At 44.1% G+C, this 18095-nt stretch overlaps 1 protein-coding gene across 2 annotated transcripts in view; it reads left to right on the top strand.

Moving 5' to 3' along the window:
* Nucleotides 1-18095, top strand: part of SAMD4A (sterile alpha motif domain containing 4A) — a gene marked incomplete at its 5' end in the record, with an annotated part of 206401 nt that overhangs the window by 64557 nt on the left and 123749 nt on the right. The window lies entirely within an intron of this gene.

Raw genomic sequence — 18095 nt, 5'->3', positions numbered from 1 at the left:
TGTAGAGCGGAATATGATTTAGCCATAAAAAAGAAGGAAAGCTTGCCGTTTGCAACAACAAATGGACCTTGAGGGCATTAGGCTAAGCGAAATAAGTCAGACAGAGGAAGAAAAAATAATGTATGATCTCCCCTATATGTAGGATCTAAAAACAAACTCAGCCAAACTCAGAGGTAGAGATCAGATTTGTGATTACTAGAGGCGGGGGTGGGGGGGGAGGATTAGGTGAAATGGGTGAAGATGGTTAAAAGGTATGCACTTCCAGTTATAAGATCAATACATCTTCCACATGGACGTAACGGGCATGAGATGTACAGTGTGGAGACTGTGAACTGGCCTAACAGAGTAGATCTGAAAAGTTCTCAGAACAAGAAATAAAATCTGTGACGATGTGCAGTGATGGAAGTTAACTAAACTTATTGTGGTGATTATTTCACAATATATACGCATATCGAACTATTATGCCTTACCCCTAAAGCTAATAAAATGTTATATGTCTATTATATCTCAATTAAAAAAAAAACCCAACAAACTCCATTGCCTGCTCTACTCACTTTCCTTGCGCTCCTCTTCAACAGATCTGATTTGGAAAAAGAACTATAGGAAAGACAAAAAAGGAATACACCCTTCGGGATTGTTTGCCCTAATTGTGAAGGTCACAGAGTAATTGTTGCTCTGACTCCCTGCAAATGAATTGACTTCGAGCCTCCTTGGCTCGGTTGTTGGTCACAGCCAGTGCCTGCCTCACACCCTTGAGTGTTTGGTTTCAAAATCCAAAGCTGTTCTTTTTGAGTTTGTCGCCAGACCAGATGCTGGCCAATGTCCGCCCTTTTATGGCTGCACCAGCCTTGAGCTAGGAAGTCCTCTGGGCCCAGAGGTCTACAGCCTGAGCTCTCTGTAGGTTGTAGTTGTTTCCAGCAGGCATTTTAAAATATCCTCGAAATGCCTTGACAGTGGATTTAGATTGCTTGACTTCCATTTAAGCTGGTAGGCAGGGGTTGGTTTGCTGTTTGAAGTTTTGTGCCGTTATAAGACACTCGAGAAATATGTGTGGCAAAGTATTCTAGGTATGTTTAAATTGTCAGTTATTGCTTATTCTGTTGTGCCTTCAAAGAATGTTTTTGTTAGAGGTCACAGGGGTTTGACTGACTTCTTTGCTCAAGAGAAGAGTGGAAAACTACCTTCTCCAGATTTGAAAAGAAATTACTCACAGGTTTTTTGTGGTTTGTTTCTCCCCCCTCCCCCGCCCTACCTTGGGTTTAGAGAAGAGGGTCTCTCCACCAGCAAGAAAGAGAAAAGAGGGGGCTTTAATAGAGGGGCAGGCCTGGGACTTCACACTGGGCTGGAAAGGCTGGCCGGCCCAGGAGGGACCTGTTAGAGCAAGTTCTTGTTTGGGCAGCTAGCTGGAGAAGCCATCAGAATCGTTTGGGTGATCAGGAGAGCTGAGAACAAACCTTGACTCCCAGCCATGATTCAGGGTAAGCTAAACACAAAATCTATCTTTTGTTTGGGAGACTTCGCCATTCCACAGTGTTTTCACACGCATTCATTAATTCGAGCTACTCAGCCCTGAGTGCTGGGGAGAATGGGGCAGGGAGGTGCGTCTTTTCTTAGGTTACTAACTTGGGATAAATGCAGATCTTCGCAAAAGACAAACACTTACAATCAAATTTTAGGGTGGTACTATGTCTGTAATACGTTAAAAAACGGCCAGAGTTAGTGTGGAAGGTTCTGGATTGTGCCTAGTTTGATAATTTAAATTGTAATTGATGTTGGCTAACTTTTACTGAGCACTTACTATGTATCAGGCATTTGGCTACAAATTTGACATCTATTATGTCATTTAATTGTCACAGTTCTATTAAGTAGCTAGGTAGTCTTTTTTTTTTTTTTTTTAAATAAACATATAATGTGTTATTAGCCCCAGAGGTACAGGTCTGTGAATCACAGGGGTTTACGCACTTCACAGCACTCACCATAGCACATACCTTCCCCGATGTCCATCACCCCACCACCCTCTCCCTACCTAGATAGTCTTTTTAACTGCAACATTGCTGATGGGAAAAAGAAGGCATAAAGAGGTTATGTGCAAGAAGTTTAACAGTCATTAAGTGGAGGAGTCACATTCAGGCAGAAAACTGCTGAGTTCCTGATCTTCAGCACCGCCCCCTATGCCTCTGCTGCTTTGTATGTAGGTCCTCTGCCTGGACCATTGCTAGGTGCAGGGTTCGGTTACAGTGTCCAGCTTTAGTTCTAATGGAATCATGTCTGTGTAACACTCTAGTACCTTCGTGATGATGATTCAGATCTTAGATTAATGCATGAGTGGCGTGTAGATCATGGGATGGGCAACATGATAGGATTAAAACAAAAACAAACCGAGCGTAAACCAAGAAGGCCTGGAGCTCAGGCTGAGCCTTGCCCCGGTATCGGTAAGTTTGATGACATGGACTGACTTTAACCTCTCTGGACCTCGGTTTCTTCATTGGCAGTGTGACTGAGTTGTACCAGATGAGAGCCTTCTGCCATCTGGAGACAGTGCCCCCCAAAGTAGGCAGAGTTGGCAGAAACTGCTTCCAAAGCTATCAGGGGGTGGACAATGAAATGGATGCCAAAGGTTAATGGTCCGGCAACATGGATTTATGACTTTCAAGTTCACTCATTTTAGTTCTGCCTAGTGTAGTTAAAAGAATTTTACAGGGGCGCCTGGGTGGCTCAGTGGGTTAAAGCCTCTGCCTTCAGCTCAGGTCATGGTCCCAGGGTCCTGGGATCGAGCCCCACATTGGGCTCTCTGCTCAGCAGGGAGCCTGCTTCCCCCCCTACACACACCCTCTTCCTGCCTCTCTGCTTACTTGTGATCTCTGTCTGTCAAATAAATTTAAAAAAAAGATCTTCATGGCTTCAGGAGGCACTCAGAACTCAATATTAATTCTCTGAATTCTCTCTGAAGTTAAAGATGTCTCCCCAACTCAGTCCCATACTAGAATATGTGCAACACTTTCAATGTTGTATCGGCACAAAAGGGTATTCATAGCCTCCTTTAAAAAAAAAAAAAAGAATTTTACAAAATATGTACAAAAATAAGCTTGAATAGGGCTTAAGAATCTAGGGGGGAAAAGAAAAGTATTATTTCTCTGTCCCTCAACCCCAGTCCCATTGCCCAGACATTACTACTGTTTTCTCCTTTCAGAAATTGGCTATTCATATACAACTATGCAATAAGTCTGTGATAAAAATTTGTGAAAGAGGGACACCTGGGTGGCTCAGTTGGTAGAGCGGCTGCCTTTGGCTCAGGTCATGATCCCAGCGTCCTGGGATCAAGTCCCACATCGGGCTTCTTGCTCAGCAGGGAGCCTGCTTCTCCCTTTGCCTCTGCTAATGCTCATTCTCTCTGACAAATAAATAAATAAAATCTTTTTAAAAAAATTTGTGAAAGAATCTGCTAGTTTCTTTAAATTCTCTTATTTGCAAAAGCAGTGTATGACTATAGGCACCTTATAAAAAGATCTTCAAACGAAACCTGTTTTTAAAAAAGCACAAGAGTTCAGGGGCGCGTGGGTGGAGCAGTGGGTTGAGCACTTGATTCTTGATTTGGGCTCAGATCCTGTTCTGGGATCCAGCCCTTCCTCAAGCCGGTCATTTGGTACAGAGTCTGCTTGGGATTCTCTCCCTCTCCCTCTTCCTCTGTCCCTTCTCCCTGCTCATGTACACACACTCTCTCTCAAATAAATAAAGAAAATCTTTTAAAAAGCACAAGACTTTAAATTAATGCATGTTGAATTCCATTGCCTGCCACCGAAAGATGAGTAAGGCACTGTGCTGGAGAAAATATTTGAATTGTGAAAATGTAACTGAACATTATGGAAGCATCAAAGTATTAAAATAAGCTTCCGTTTTGTCGTAGAGCCTTTTAAAAAAGCACAACAAAAGTCACTGAGGGTGACTCTTGCTTAAAAGTACTTTTGAAGGATGAAAATTTGAGGTTGAGCATGTTTCTCCATTTCCCCTCTAAAAGAATTTAGACTGTTTGGAAGTGTTCTGTTTTGAAAAACCTCTTAAGAGGGCGTCTAGTATCTTTACTTTTTGTTTGTTTTTCATATAGCTGGTGCGATTTTGTTATATAATCCTGTGACTCTTTTGTTTCCCCAAACGAATTTAAAAATAAACAAGCATTAAGGGAAATTAGCCGCAGCCCGCCAACCTTTCTGTCGTTCCTCTGTGTCTCGTTGTGGGTCAGTAAGTCTTCTTATAAAGCTGTAGGATTCAGGGCCATGTAATTTTGACTCCATTCTAAATGTGATAGACAAAATGTGTGGTATTGTGAAGACTTGTTCTTGCCTTAGAGCCGTGGGGGGTCCTCTCTTCCTGGGCTCTGCTTGGTGTCATTAATGAGTCCATTAATTTTCCCATCAGGGGATCATACCTTAGTGAGGGAAGCTGAATCTGTATCACGTGTCCAAACAAATGAGAGCCAGTTGAAGATATTTTCAATACAGTCTGTCCACGAAAAGGCCTAACGGCTTCCCTGCGGAGCTGCCTCCAGTAGAGGGCCCAGGTGCAGCCCCTGGTGTGCCTCCCAGGCTCTGGCACTAGAAACACCTGGAGGGTTTCTTCAAACGCACGTGGGTGGGCCCCAACCTCAGAGTTTTCCCAGTGCGGTAGGTCCAGGGTGAGGCCCAAGAATTTGCAAGTTTCCAGGTGATGCTGTTGCTATTGGTCCAAGGTGCAAACTTTGATAACCACACGGGCTTAGTACCTTCAGAAGCCATCGAACGAGAAGGATGGATATCGGGTTTGGCAGAATTCATATACTGGCTTTGGCTAGTAAGTATACACAGCCCCTTCTGAATTTCAACTACTGAAGGAAGGGAGAGATAGTTCATGCTCTGAATGTGTGGAGTAGTGCCTGGCTGGCTCAGTCGGTAGAGCATAGGACTCTTGATCTTGGGGTCGCGTGTTTGAGCCCCATACCGGGGATAGCGATTAGGGAATGTGTAGAATATGTATATTCATTTTAGTTGTTCACTAGCATGTGGACTTGGAAGCAATCAATACAAAAAGATGTCCACATGTGCTTTGAATTATAAGTCTTTCTTCTATTATTGTTTTGTTTTTTAGATTTTTTAAAAGACTAGTATGATTAGTTATAGCCTGCCCATTTAACTACTTTCCACATTTCACTTTTAAAATGAAATCATCCTTCTTGCATTTAACTAATGGAAAGTTCTTCAACTTGCCAAGCAAGGTTCCACTGTTCCTGAAGAAAATTTTCCAAAGAACTGGAAACTCTATGCAGTTTTTACACAAGAAGCAGAACAGAAATGCTCAAATTTATGTTACTTTGGTACATATTTTCCACCGTTTGATACTTAAGTAATATCCATCACATTGTATCTGAAGACACTCACTTGACTCAGTAAGAGGAGCAGTTTGCATTCATGATTTCTTTTTCATCAGGCTTTTAACCCCCTCAAGTATTATTTAAATTTATTTTGTGTAAAACTAACTAAAATCATTGATATCTTCAGCTGACGTTAATGAGTGATCATCATGTATCAGCGATTGCTAAGAGATTTATGGGCTCGATCCCATGCAATTATCACAACAACCCCATGTTCTCTGTCTTATGAATGTTTAAGCTGAGAATGAAGGATTAAGGAACCTGCCCAAGATCCAAATGGCTAGCAAGGATCAGGACAGGAACTCAGAGCAGGGTAATTCCGAAGCATAGGTGCTTTCCCACTACGCTCTCACCCTTATTAAAAACACACTTTTTGAAGAGCTTCCTATACTTGGCATCATTAAATATTGGTTTTGCCTGCAAGGGCGTTCAGTCTAAAATAGTTAACGCTATTGAGCAGACAGTGAAGAGCAGATCTGATCAAACACTGAAAAAAAATTGAATAGTAATATGCAAATATTTGCACAGAAAAGAACTTTTGTGAAAGGAAAGTCATGTTTATGTGTGTTAGGGCAAAGGGTATGGTATTTATCCTTCCCTTAAAATTAGGGTGGATTGCAGAGAAGACTGTATCAGGAGCTCCTTAATGTTGAAGCGTGAGGTTTTGACAAAAATAGGTTGAAAGGGCTCCTTGGTTATGGGATTTGTTCTCACAGAAAGGTCTGCTTTGGGAGGTGAGTAAATTTTCCAGAGGGGATAGGTTCCAGCACTGCCCAGTAGCACTATCTGTAAAGATGGAAATGTACAGCAGGGTCCCCAACCAGCCACGTGTAGCCCTTGAGCCCTTGAAAGGTGACCAGTGCAGTGGAGGAACTGAATTTTGGGTTGTATTAAATTTTAGCTCACTGTAGTGTAAAGAGCCGTGTGTGGCTAGTGGCTGTCATTACTGGACAGCATAGGAACAGTAAAAGGCAATAGGAAGTTTAAGTGGTGGGAGGCAGAGATGGAGGCTGACATGTGTGGACTTAAACTCGGGTATAGAAAGAAGTCCTTGTCTGCCCTCTGCAAGGACACTCGGATAGCAATATGAGGAAGATAAGCGACAAGTAGAGGCGTGGGATTTCAGACATGAGATAGATCGGGACAGACACAAAACTCTAAATTCAGGGAGGAAGAAGAAAGGGACAAGGTGATGTGTCCGGGGTAGGGGACATGGCAGGGTTTGGTCTGTGACTGATGGTGGATGACAGTAGAGTGGAGGTTGGAGGTTGGCAGCTGCCTCAAGGTTTCCACCCTGGTGATAGGAAAACGGCTTCTTTTTGCAATGTCTCATTTGTGTTGGCATAGGAACATCTAGCTTCAGATGCCTTATAGACAGAGTGTGTATCCTGAGGATGTATCAGAGAGCAGGTGTAGGTGGATAAACAGACTTAGCATTTGAATAGTGATAACATGTAATCCATGCACCCAGATAATATTCAGACTTATGTGTTTTAAAAAATAGTAGGAAAGTCAGTGTGAGTGGAATCGGGAGAACAAGGCAAAGTGTGGTTAGAAATAAAGTTGGAGAGGTAGCCTTGTAGGTTACGGGGCTACTAGGGGTCATCTAGTCCTTATATAACTTTGGACGGTATTCTAAGTATGATGGGAGGCATTCGGACAGTTCGAGAAGGAGCATGAGTTTTCTTGTGCTTTGTAAATGACCCCTCTGAATGGGGTCCAGAGAACAGACTTCAGTAACAGAGTAGGTGTGGAAGCTGGGAGCTCAGTTAGGTAACTACAGTACGCCAGGTGAGAGAGACTGATGGCTTAAACTGACGTAGCCATGATGGAGACAAGTGGTTGGATTGCAGAGAGATATTTTCAAAGCAGAGTCAACAGAAGTTGTTGTTGGATGAGACATATGGTGGTGGTGGTCGAGGGAGTCAGGAGTGATTCTCAGATTTCGCCCTAAGCAGTTGAGCAGTGTCCTTTGTTGCTATGGGGAACTCTGAAGAAGTGCCAGGTTTACAACTCCAAATCAAGAATTCTGTTTTGGACATAGTAAGCTAGAAATGTCTACTAGACATCCTAGTGAGGCTGTCAAGGAAGCAGTTGAACATGTGATCTTGGATTGTCTCATGAGTTGATGAGTTATGATTTGCTAAGGTCTTTGGGGGAAGGAAGGAACCAGAAGAGAAGGAGAAGCTGAGTGGCCAGAGTATTCAAGAGTGGGACAGAGATTTTAGGAAGTGTGAAGTTACAAGATCCTGTTTTGGAATGGAGGTGCTGACCCAGGGGGTGGGGGATGGGAGAACTTGCCATTCTGGTTATGGTGTTGTTGAAACAGACCAGGTGTTTTTTCAAGAGGCTGGTGTAGTGTGGTGGCAATCACTGGGAGAAAGCCCACGCTGGGAGGCTTTGGTATGTTCTCAGAGAAGGGAGAAGGCAGGGAAAGCAAAAGTCGACAATGGATTTAGGAGGGTTCCAACAGAGCACCTGGGTAGAAGTCAAGCTATAGCCTGACTTTGTCATGGTATAAGCCAGTTGTTGCCTGCTCCTTGTGCACGAAGGCATTTTTAGGCTATTTAATCAAATTTTTATGCCTCGGGGTTGAATAACAGAGTGGGAAGTGTTGACTTAAATTGTTTTTTCAAGCAAGCATAAATGTCAGAATTTAGGAGAATTGTGCGCTGAAAAAAGAGGAGTTTATTTTAGAAGAGGGAACTTTTTGCTAGTTTTTCTCATTTGCCTATAAGTATTTGTCACACGTAATCATCTTGCCTGCTTTTATAAATGTAGGATTTCCATTTACATGGAAATGTGTACTTCATATTTTTTCCCATTAAAATGGCCAAGTGTTGAAATATTCGGTATTCTAGTTTATTCTTGTCTCTGGTCTACTTAGGCTTTTAGCCATAAGAATGTTTGCTATTTAAAAAAGCAAGGTTTTCTATTATAGTTGTTGGCTTCTAATGGACCAATAAGGGCAGTGGAAGGGGTTACTGAGAACTCTTACTAAGGGAATGGTTACTCCAGAGAGAAAGGTCTTGTCACTCCAATTACCACTTACCTCCTCCACTGATTCTCACCTGACAGTCAACAGAAGAGAAGCAAATGCAGGTAAATTAAGACAAACAGACTCCCCACTTTTACCAGATCAAAGGCTTGGAATAGAGGGTTTACATATTGTTTATAGATAAATCTTAACATTGCATATGATTCATCAGTCCATCCTGTTTCCAAACCTGTATAAGTAATTAATAGCTGCTTGAGGAGATAAAATGAGAATTTCTTCCTTGAGTCCTATTTCGAGACAGGGATCCCCATGTCATTGGCTCGTGCTTTTTCCCTTCGTGTGTTTGTTGGCATGGTCCCATCGTCAGAGGTCCGGGGCCACTGATCAGCAGTGACTCAATCTTGTCCCCCTTTGTCTCATTATAGTAGCTCCCGCGACTGGATTATACTTATGTCTTGTGGGTTGGCAGTAGGGAAGAGGACTTCCTTCCGACATTCATGCTCAAGCAGCTGTTTCTCTTTCTCCAAAAACACCAGTTTCCCCAGCCCCCAGCTGGTTCCTCCCTGCAAGAAGCCCAAATCTGCCAAAGTCATGGCCAGACCACGTTTGCCCTGTGACAGTACAAAGAACACCAGTGCCGCCACCCGCCCCACCCCGCCCCATGAAGCTTTTCCAAACATAAGCTTCTGTCCTCTTTGTCAAGAGCTTATTTTGTCATCTTGTTTCTCTTCCCCTATAAATAATCCATTTTCCCTCCACCACACTCCTAGGACAGAGGCGTGCCCCATATCATACGCTTGCAGTGAGCATTCTTTCAGTGTTTTTTACTCGCTTGACCTTTTGGTTCTTTTCTTTTACCCCTCTTAGGATCTCCCAACCGAGGTCATGGAAGGTCAGAGTATAAACGAGATTGACAGACTGCTTGTCTGCAGAGAACCGAGTGCCACGCTTTGTGGATACGCGCAGAAATCTTGCCTCGTCTGCAGTGACCCTCGCCACACATTTGCTTCACTATTTTTGTTTCATGGTCTGGAGGCCCTGGTGATAGGAAGGAACTATAAATAAGAACAACCCTGAGAGTGATAGGATGAGCTCAGATGATCCTTAACTTTTTGGCCTTTCTGCTGGCTTAGAATTCCTCAAGGCCTATTATAGTGACTTATTTCACTTGACTGAGAATACCAGTGGCTCGGAGCTCCTTAAGTCACTTACAGAAAGGGCTCGTGGTGTGAGGGTGTCTGTCCACTTGCTGCTTGTTGAAATACCTTGTATTCTGATGCTCAAAGTAAAGAGAGGATGAAGTGGGCAGTAACGGAGTGATACTTTACAGACACACTTCAGTGCCCTTAAGGAGTTCAATGTTACGGGAGTCGTAACGTCAAATAACTAAGTTCTCTACTTCTTTTTTGTTGGGCAAGTTCACTTGTCACTTCACAGATCTTCTTCATGGGAAGTGAGCTTGTGCTGTCTAAGGGTAAACGAGTGCCTTGCCCTTTGTGGCCAGGGTGTTGGAATCGAAACATATTAAAGAGTTAATTCTTGTAAAAAAGACTTTTTAGTCAATGGGCGCTACCCACAAAGAGATTTTGAGAAAACAGTCTCTTCAGAATGATGACGATGGTATGTTCTCAGGCAAATACCATATTCTGTGATTTCCATGAAATCAATATTGACGTGGCCTTCTGTCATAAGGAATGCTCTGTTCGTGTGCCTGTGGGTGTATGTATATATTCTAAAGCGATAATATAGTTATCATAGAGTAATCCTACTTAATCTCAATCAGGAGTCTGTGACCCCTGAAAGCAGCCTGAATGTGGAAGGACCATTGACTGTTTCTTGTAGACAGAGTCCCAGGCTTTTATGTGGACATCCAGGCAAAGGCAGGTGCCGCAGCAGCCCTTCTGTGCCCGCTAGTTGCCACCAAGTCACCACCCAGTGCACAATTCCTTATGGCTCATTCATCTCGCTTCTCTTTGTTCCCCTTCCCCTTGTGAGGGCTTGGAAGATGAATTACACCCCAGAGTTAGAGTTTATCCACAAGGTCACAGCTCAAGTTGTAGGAAGAAAACCAGAAATTGGCCCTTCCACCCTTTATCTTAATTCCTGGCCTGAGCGAAACCTTTTAGGATCTCTGTTCCCCTCCTAGGATGGTGGGGAATTCCTGGGTCACTCGGCCTGAGAGGACTGTGGCACTGACACCTCCCCTCTGCATGTTTCCTGTCCATAGAGCAGAAATCGTGAAAGAATGAAGTGGTCCAGTCCCTAACCTTTCCATTTCTTTGCTTTATAAATGAATAACAGTGATCTAAAAGTGAAAGAATGTAGCTAACCAGTGTCATTTGGGATCTTCTAAAGGAGTACGGAAACTCTGCATTCTTCAGACCAACTTGGGGCACGCCAGCACATTCCTCTCCGATGAGGTGGAGGAATACTGGTGGCGGGGCTGGGATTTGTAGGGCTGGGGCGGGGAGCTGCTGTGTAAAAATACATTTAATTATATTCCTTCTCTGCAGTAATATTGATACCATTTTTAGCCCATTACAAATACTGTGATTTTCATTTAAATCACGTCCATTATCTTATTGACCTAGTTTTTATTTTGTAATCAAAATGTTCTATATCTGGAGAGCTCAGCCTAGAATCATTTTTTCCCCCTAAAGGTTATAGACCTTTTGTGGAGGTTTTTTTTTTTTTTTTCTTTTCTCTGTCAGATCTGTGGACAGATGGGCCGCCTCTGTTTTCGCTATATTATGGAAAATGGTACTATATTGTTCTCTAGAAGAGTGAGGCGTTTCTCTATTTAATTTGGCAGAATGCCGCGGGACCTCACATCTGGTGACGTTTTTGGTGTGTGGATGGTAGAAGAGCTAGGAAATTCTATTGCTATCCAAAATGAGACAGAGGGGTCTGGTCTTTTCTTCCCCTTCTTTCTCTACTCTTCTTCACTTTTCCTGTTTTCAGCTTTCTCTATTCAAAGGATCACACTTATTGTAAGCCCTGCCTTTTCTCTGATTTTTTTCCCCTCCTCTTTTCCTTCTTTCTTTCTTTCTTTTTTTAAAAGATTTTATTTATTTATTTGACAGAGAGAGAGACAGAGGGAGTACAAGCAGGGGGAGCAGCATCCAGAAGTAGAAGCAGGAGCCCGATGTGGGGCTCGATTCCAGAATGCTGGGATCATGACGTGAGCCACCCAGGTGCACCCTGGACCCCACCCTTCCTCATTTCTTCCCGCTCTTTTCCTTATTTTCTCTTTCCTGCTCTCAGCATTGTAGGGCCACTACGTTTGCTCTGGCTGGGAGTTCACTCTGGGGAGACCCCTCCCCGGAGATGCCCCTGGAAACGCACCATGTTTCCTTTCCATGTTATTTCTTGGTGTCCTTCTTGATTCATGAGGGTACTTCACTCTTTGCTCCAGACAGCGAATAGAACCAGAGAATGTGAGGTTCGAGAGTGACCAGACATCTTCTTCGGCAAGTGAGGAAGGAGAAGGGCAGAGAGTGATTTCTCCTAAGATTCAAGGGCAATTTAATGGTAGAGCCAAGCCAATGACCCCATCTTCTGTTTTGGGGTTCTCCTCTTACCCCTTTTAGCCAGAAAGTCATATAGATGTGATGCCTAGTTCTTTTTAGCACTCATTTCTCTTAGTCACCATCAGCCTTCTTAAATATTTTTCTGTGTAAATGTGTGTTCAGGGAATGGAGTCTTTCATGTGCCATTTTCTTGTGAAAAGAAGACACAAAAGATGGAGTGCAGTCACAGGAGTCCCTCCCTGGGTTGTTAGGGATTTTCTCAGGAATGGTATTTTGCTCCAGGCCATTTCTGTGGATGTATTCATTCCTAAGAGCCGGTAGATGACTATGACATATAATATTTGAGCTTGAACTCCTTCCTGCCTCACTGGAGTCTCTCTGTTAATCAGGAAACCACATTTAAAGCTGTGTCCTGAACTCTGCCCAGCATGTCAGCTTGGCCAGGAAGGATAGGGAATTCCTACTGGTAGCAGCCACTGGGGACCCAGGGAGTAACTAGAGGTCAGATAGGAGCTTAGCAAGGAAGACATTGGCAGTGCAGGTACTTTTCTGAATCTGGGATTTTCTCTTTGTTTCCTGAATTCCCCCTGTGGTTGAGGTCGGACAAAATCCAGGCTATCAGCTTCCTGGGCCAGTGACCCCACACTTTGGAATTTTATGATCTAACAATTTTTTTTTTTTTTTTAACCGAGAGGCTTAACATAAGATTGTTAGCTTTTATCTGGAGAAGTTAGGATGTTAAAAACAGTAAGAGCAAAATTGTCATATAATGTTACAATCCTTTCATAAAAGAAAAGATATTTTAACACCAGAAGTAGGAAGAATATAATCTCAGAATAAAAGACAGTCCTCAGGCACTTGTGTGGCTCAGTGGGTTAAGCATCTGCCTTTGGCTCGGGTCATGATCTCCAGGTCCTAGGATCAAGCCCCGTATCAGGCTCCCTGCTCAGCAGGCAGTCTGCTTCTCCTTCTGCCCCTCTCCCCCTGTCCATCTGTGCTCACACACTCTCTCTCTTTCTCAGATTAAAAAAAAAAAAAAATCTTTAAAAAAGAAAAAATAATAAAGGACAGTCCTCTATACCACACACATACAGCTTCTGGAAAAAACCCTATTGTATTGTATTGTGTTTCTCTTACTTAGCCATAGGCCAGCATGAAGTTTGTCCCAGAAGCTGTGTTGGTCTGTGATGCATTGGAACCACAGCCCTCACTCTGGGGCTGGGAAGCCCCAGCCTATCTCTCTAGGGAGAGGACCAAAGGATGCATGAAGGACAGCACAGGGAGCACAACGCATCAGTGTCTGGCACATATATGGTGTGCGTTGAGTAAATGATGCTTGTTTTTATTCTCTCCTAGAAAAGTGAAGGGCGCTATTTCATGATGACTATTTCAGTTTGGTCTTCAAGGGACACTGTTCTGTGGAGCTTGTTTTCCTTGTAAAGTAGGGTCTGATCTTCAGCTACCCAGATCTTGAGGATGATTTCATCAGTAGTCTCATGGACAGTCAGGAAAGACTTGCCTTTCCCAAATTCTCAGGCGGCTAACCCATACATAAAAATACAGTTCATTGTCTGCAAACAGAAGATAGGCTTTTTCAGACCAATCAATCGATTGGTCTGCCCAAATCCCATGTCCTTCCCATAGTGGGGTTCAGCTGGGATGGATGCTGGTGAGGCAATCACTGTGTTCACTTTCCTTGGAAAACACAGAATCCAAGCAGTAGGAATGTACTCACTGAATGTGTTCCAGCAAGCTTAAGGTAGAGCCCATTTTATTTCACTCGTACAGTTTTCCCCCTTTCCTTTGGATGTTCCTCTTCATTGAAAGACACTGAAGTATAATGGTTAAGAGGACTCTGAAGCCAGAGTGGCCGGGTGTGAATCTAGGCATTGCCTCCTACTGGGTGTGTGATATTAGGCAATTTATTTGACCTCCTTCTGCCTTTTCTTTTTAAGATTTATTTATTTATTTATTTGAGAGAAAGAGAGAGCCCGCACGCATGTGAGCCCCCCAGGATGGGAGTAGGAGCAGAGGGAGAAAGAGAAAGAATCCTCGAGCAGATTCGCTGTTGAGCACAGAGCCCAACGTGGGCTCCATCCTAGAACCCCAAGACCATGACCTGAGCCAAAATCAAGAGCTGGCCATCTAGCAGTCCGAGTCACCCAAGCATCCCTGATCTCTTTGTGCTTTAATGTTGTCTTCTGTAAAATGGAGATAATTATAATACAATTTGCCATTTGTTTTGATAAGGAAAGGAGTTGAAACAGGTAAAGTGCTTAGAGTGGTGCATAATCTGAATGATCAGCAATTATTTATTATTTATATTATTGAGGAAGTTAGTTTTGTGGTGGACATGGAAAATGGATAAAAATCAAATGGGCAGGGTTATAGATTCTAAAAAGTCAGATTCCCTTCCTATAGAGTTCACCTCTCCAAAAATCTATGGTTTCTGTTTTCACCCTTCATCGTTTCAGTAGATTTTCATATCCTGTCACTCTGTTGAGACTGTTCTTTACTGATCGCGTTTTTGGTTGGCTAGTCTCTGTTGACATGGAGAGGCTCTTTGAAGCTGTCAAGGCTTTTCTCCCCAAGGTGCTCCTTCAGAGAAGCTTCTGTTCTTGGTGAGGTGGATCCATCCCAGTGGGACTTCCCTAGGTCACCCCTTCCCAGCTTTTCCCCTTTGAGCTTGGACTTGCCTTAGTTGGTGGTATTAGGAGATGCCCCCTAACTCGTGGTAAGTCAAACATGAACCTGTCTGCTGAGACACTACAAGATGCTGAGATATTTGCACATAAATACTTATTTGCTACTAAAATAAGTAGCCAGGATTAGAGTAAAGCTGATTCTGGGACTAGCTTTTTATGCACTTTCTCCTATTTTCTCAAGCCCACAAGGCAAGGTGACAGATAATGTGATTTTTTATTTTTTATTTTTTTGGCCATTTCTCCTTTCCCTGAAGAAACCTAACATCTGTTTTCCAGTGGAAGTCAATGCCAGATTGATGAGAATTTAGGGTGCCTTTTATAAGAATGTAAGCATTCTATCTACTCTTACACGTGTGTCTAATACCTATAGTCTGGGCACTTTTCAATTTCCTCACCAAACTTACAGTGACGCTTATCGGCCATTAAAATACTTTATTATAAAATATTCCGGGTACCTTGGCCACTGAAACAAATTAGTCCGCCCACCACCTATCTGCAGTGTAATGAGAAACTGAAACTGATAATTAGCTAAAACTTGCCTTCGGTAAGTCACATGATCACGATGTTCTTGTAGGAAGATTTTCCTCTCTGCTCTGCTGCATTCCTAACCCTGTAGGTGCAACTCTCCTCCCCGACTCCTTTCTCGCTTTCCAAGGCAGCCAGAATGAACTGTGTGATTGGGGTCTTGCTTGCTCACTGCCGGCTGAGGGCTCAGAGAGATGCCAGGTTTTTGAAGGGGAAGAGGAAGGTCAACTGGAAGCACGATTTCTAGCTTTGTAGTCAAGGGTTTTTTTGCCTGGATTTTGACAGCAGCCTTGCTGTCAAAATCGTGCCAGGTTCTCTGCTAAGGCATAGGCACTGTCCATCCTCTGCGGTGGGATAGTCACATCAGATGGCCCCCTGCTTGTCCTTACGGGCCAGCTGCCCCGGGAAGACAGTCAGCCTTACAGAGTAAGTGACAATATTAAGAAACTCCATGTGAGGACGGTTGAAATTAGCCAGTGGAGAACCAGGCTTCTTTCCACCCATTTCTTGGAGGTGAGAATGTCCACTTCGGGTTCTACTTTGCAATTCTGTAGATCTGGCTAGTCTGAAGATTGCACGGTGAGAAGATCCCCCTTACCCCCCTCCTCCCAGGACCCTGGGGCTCTGCAGAATGAAGATTCCTTTAACAACGCAGTTCAACTTTAGGTTCTGGGACCTTGAGGTCAAGAGTACTCTTTAACTGACTCACACGATGTAAATGTACGAGGAGCTTAAAGGGAAGATGTCATTTTTTAGCTCTCCAGTGAATTATAAATGTTAACCTGGGGCCACAGATCTTCCAGACCTCCTCATGGAAACTCAGGGACCCCTTCACATGCTGGATCTGGGCCGTATTCTCCTACAAGGCCTCAGCGAGCCAGAGTTTCGGCCTCCTTCTTTGGGCAAATGACTGCCAAATTCCATCTCTCGATGGCCTCCATCCTGACACTCCTGAAAGCTTGTGTGACTTCCTGCTCTGGGTGGGTAGCCATCTGGCCCTATGACAGTGAAATCCCGACTGCCACCCCACACCCCCACTTCCCCCAAGAGTCTCTCCCATCATCACCTGGGGCCGGACTTCTCCCTGCCGTTTATGAGATTTCCACTGTGGTATCCACTTGGCCTCCAGGTGAAGTTCATTCCATCTTGCCAGCCTTCCCCCCCAAGCCGCTCTACCCTCTTCCCATTGCAGTGTCCTTACTTTTAACTCTTGGTTTCCATTCTCATATCTTCTAAGATGACTTTCATTAGAAGAGAAGTCAGACTGAGGAATTAGGCCCACCTCTGGCTGGCTATGGTTTACATGCTGTGCAGGAGGTAGAGAATGAGAGAATTGGGGCCAGGCTGGTGCTCAGAGGCCCCCAGTGTCACTGGGTAAGTCACTGGGCTTCTCGAAGGCCCCATTTATGCACCTGTAAATTGTGGCTGCCTTGTTCACAGGCTGCTTGAGAGGGCCTAATGTCATAGAGGAGAATCAAGCCAGGAAATAGATGAAATGGGGCAGCCAAGTATCCTATCTAGCTCTGGCTCTTTGTATTATGAAGAGGAGATATTTGGGATTGCAGTTCCGCATTGCTGTGGCTGTTTTGGGGCCCTTAGATGATCAGGAACATGGAGAATGCTAACATTTGTTCAGCACGCTGGTGTCACCCAGCTGCCTCAGGCTATGCCCAGCTGCTCGAGGTGTGAGAGGATCAGTATCTCCACAGACCTTTGACGATTTGAGATATGTCATGATCAGGAACTCAGTCTCACAGGGCCTGAGAGGCCTGCCATCTTCCTGGGTGGTATCCATTCTTTTCAGGGCTGTTAGCAAAACTTTTTGTGGGGGGGATTTTTTTTGGTGGTGGCATTTGGTTCTTTTATGGCCCTTCTTTTATCTGGACCATGAATAATCAACTGATGGATCCCTATCCCTGTTCTCATTCTCATTCCTGGGGATGCCCTACTTGGTGCTTTAGGGAAAGAAAGATGAATGGGAGATAGAGGTCATGAAGTAGAACATAGCACCTGAAAACAATCATGGAGCCCAACTGTCAGAGTTCTGGCTATCTCTGGGCTCTGAAGATGTCCTTTAGAAACTATCTGCTGCTGCGTCACTTCCTGGGACTATGCTTAAGACAACCTCAGCTCCCTGTATAACAACACACTGGGATGGAGCTTAGGTGGCCTGCTGTCACCACCGGGGAGGGGGCAGGGTGTGTGCTTGGAGCTGGGAAGGAGAAGTAGAGAAATGAGCCAGGCCCACTCTAGAGCCTCTTGTCAGTCTCCCTCCCTTGGTCCCAGGGTCTTGGCCAGTCTAATTTTCTAGGCTACCATGTATCTAAACTCTTCTTTGTATGGTGCCATGCTGTTCTCAAATCACCTTCATTCCTTTTATCCCTATAGGAATATGGGATGTAGGTATTATTTTTATTTTCTTCCTAATTCAGACGGAACCAAGAGCCCTCTGAGAAACTAGATAACTTGTTCTGGAAAGTGATAGGCTGGGGACATAAGCCCAGGCAGCTGTCACACTGTCATCTACTGCTCTCTCAGGACATTTGCCCCGGCATAAGTTTTGCCACAGGTGTCTTCTGTTTGCAAAGAACAGGAGAAAGTTCCTTCTGTGGCCGAGCAGTGTTCCTAGAGAGTTTGTGAGAGCAGGAACCTGGGGGCCCATAAGTCCCAGGACTGAAGCAGCACAGTCCAGGGGGACAGCAGCTCAACAACGGGAGGCACCACCTTGGTCTGCCAGTGACGGAAAACATGCTAGTCATCGCGACTGTCAAGTGAGGTTTCCATAATGAGACCACACAAGGGTAGCATTTGGAAGTGCTTCATGGAGAGAGAAGTGGGATTCTCTTTTGATCTACATGCATTTTTATACCCAGAACATGGATCTGCATTTACTTGCCTTGACTTCTGAGATTAATATAATATAGAATAAAAATTTT

Source organism: Mustela nivalis (genome assembly GCF_964662115.1).
Source record: "Mustela nivalis genome assembly, chromosome: 6".
NCBI classification, from domain to species: Eukaryota; Metazoa; Chordata; class Mammalia; order Carnivora; family Mustelidae; genus Mustela; species Mustela nivalis.
Note: the sequence above shows the minus strand (reverse complement) of the source record. Positions and strands in the feature narration are given on the sequence as shown.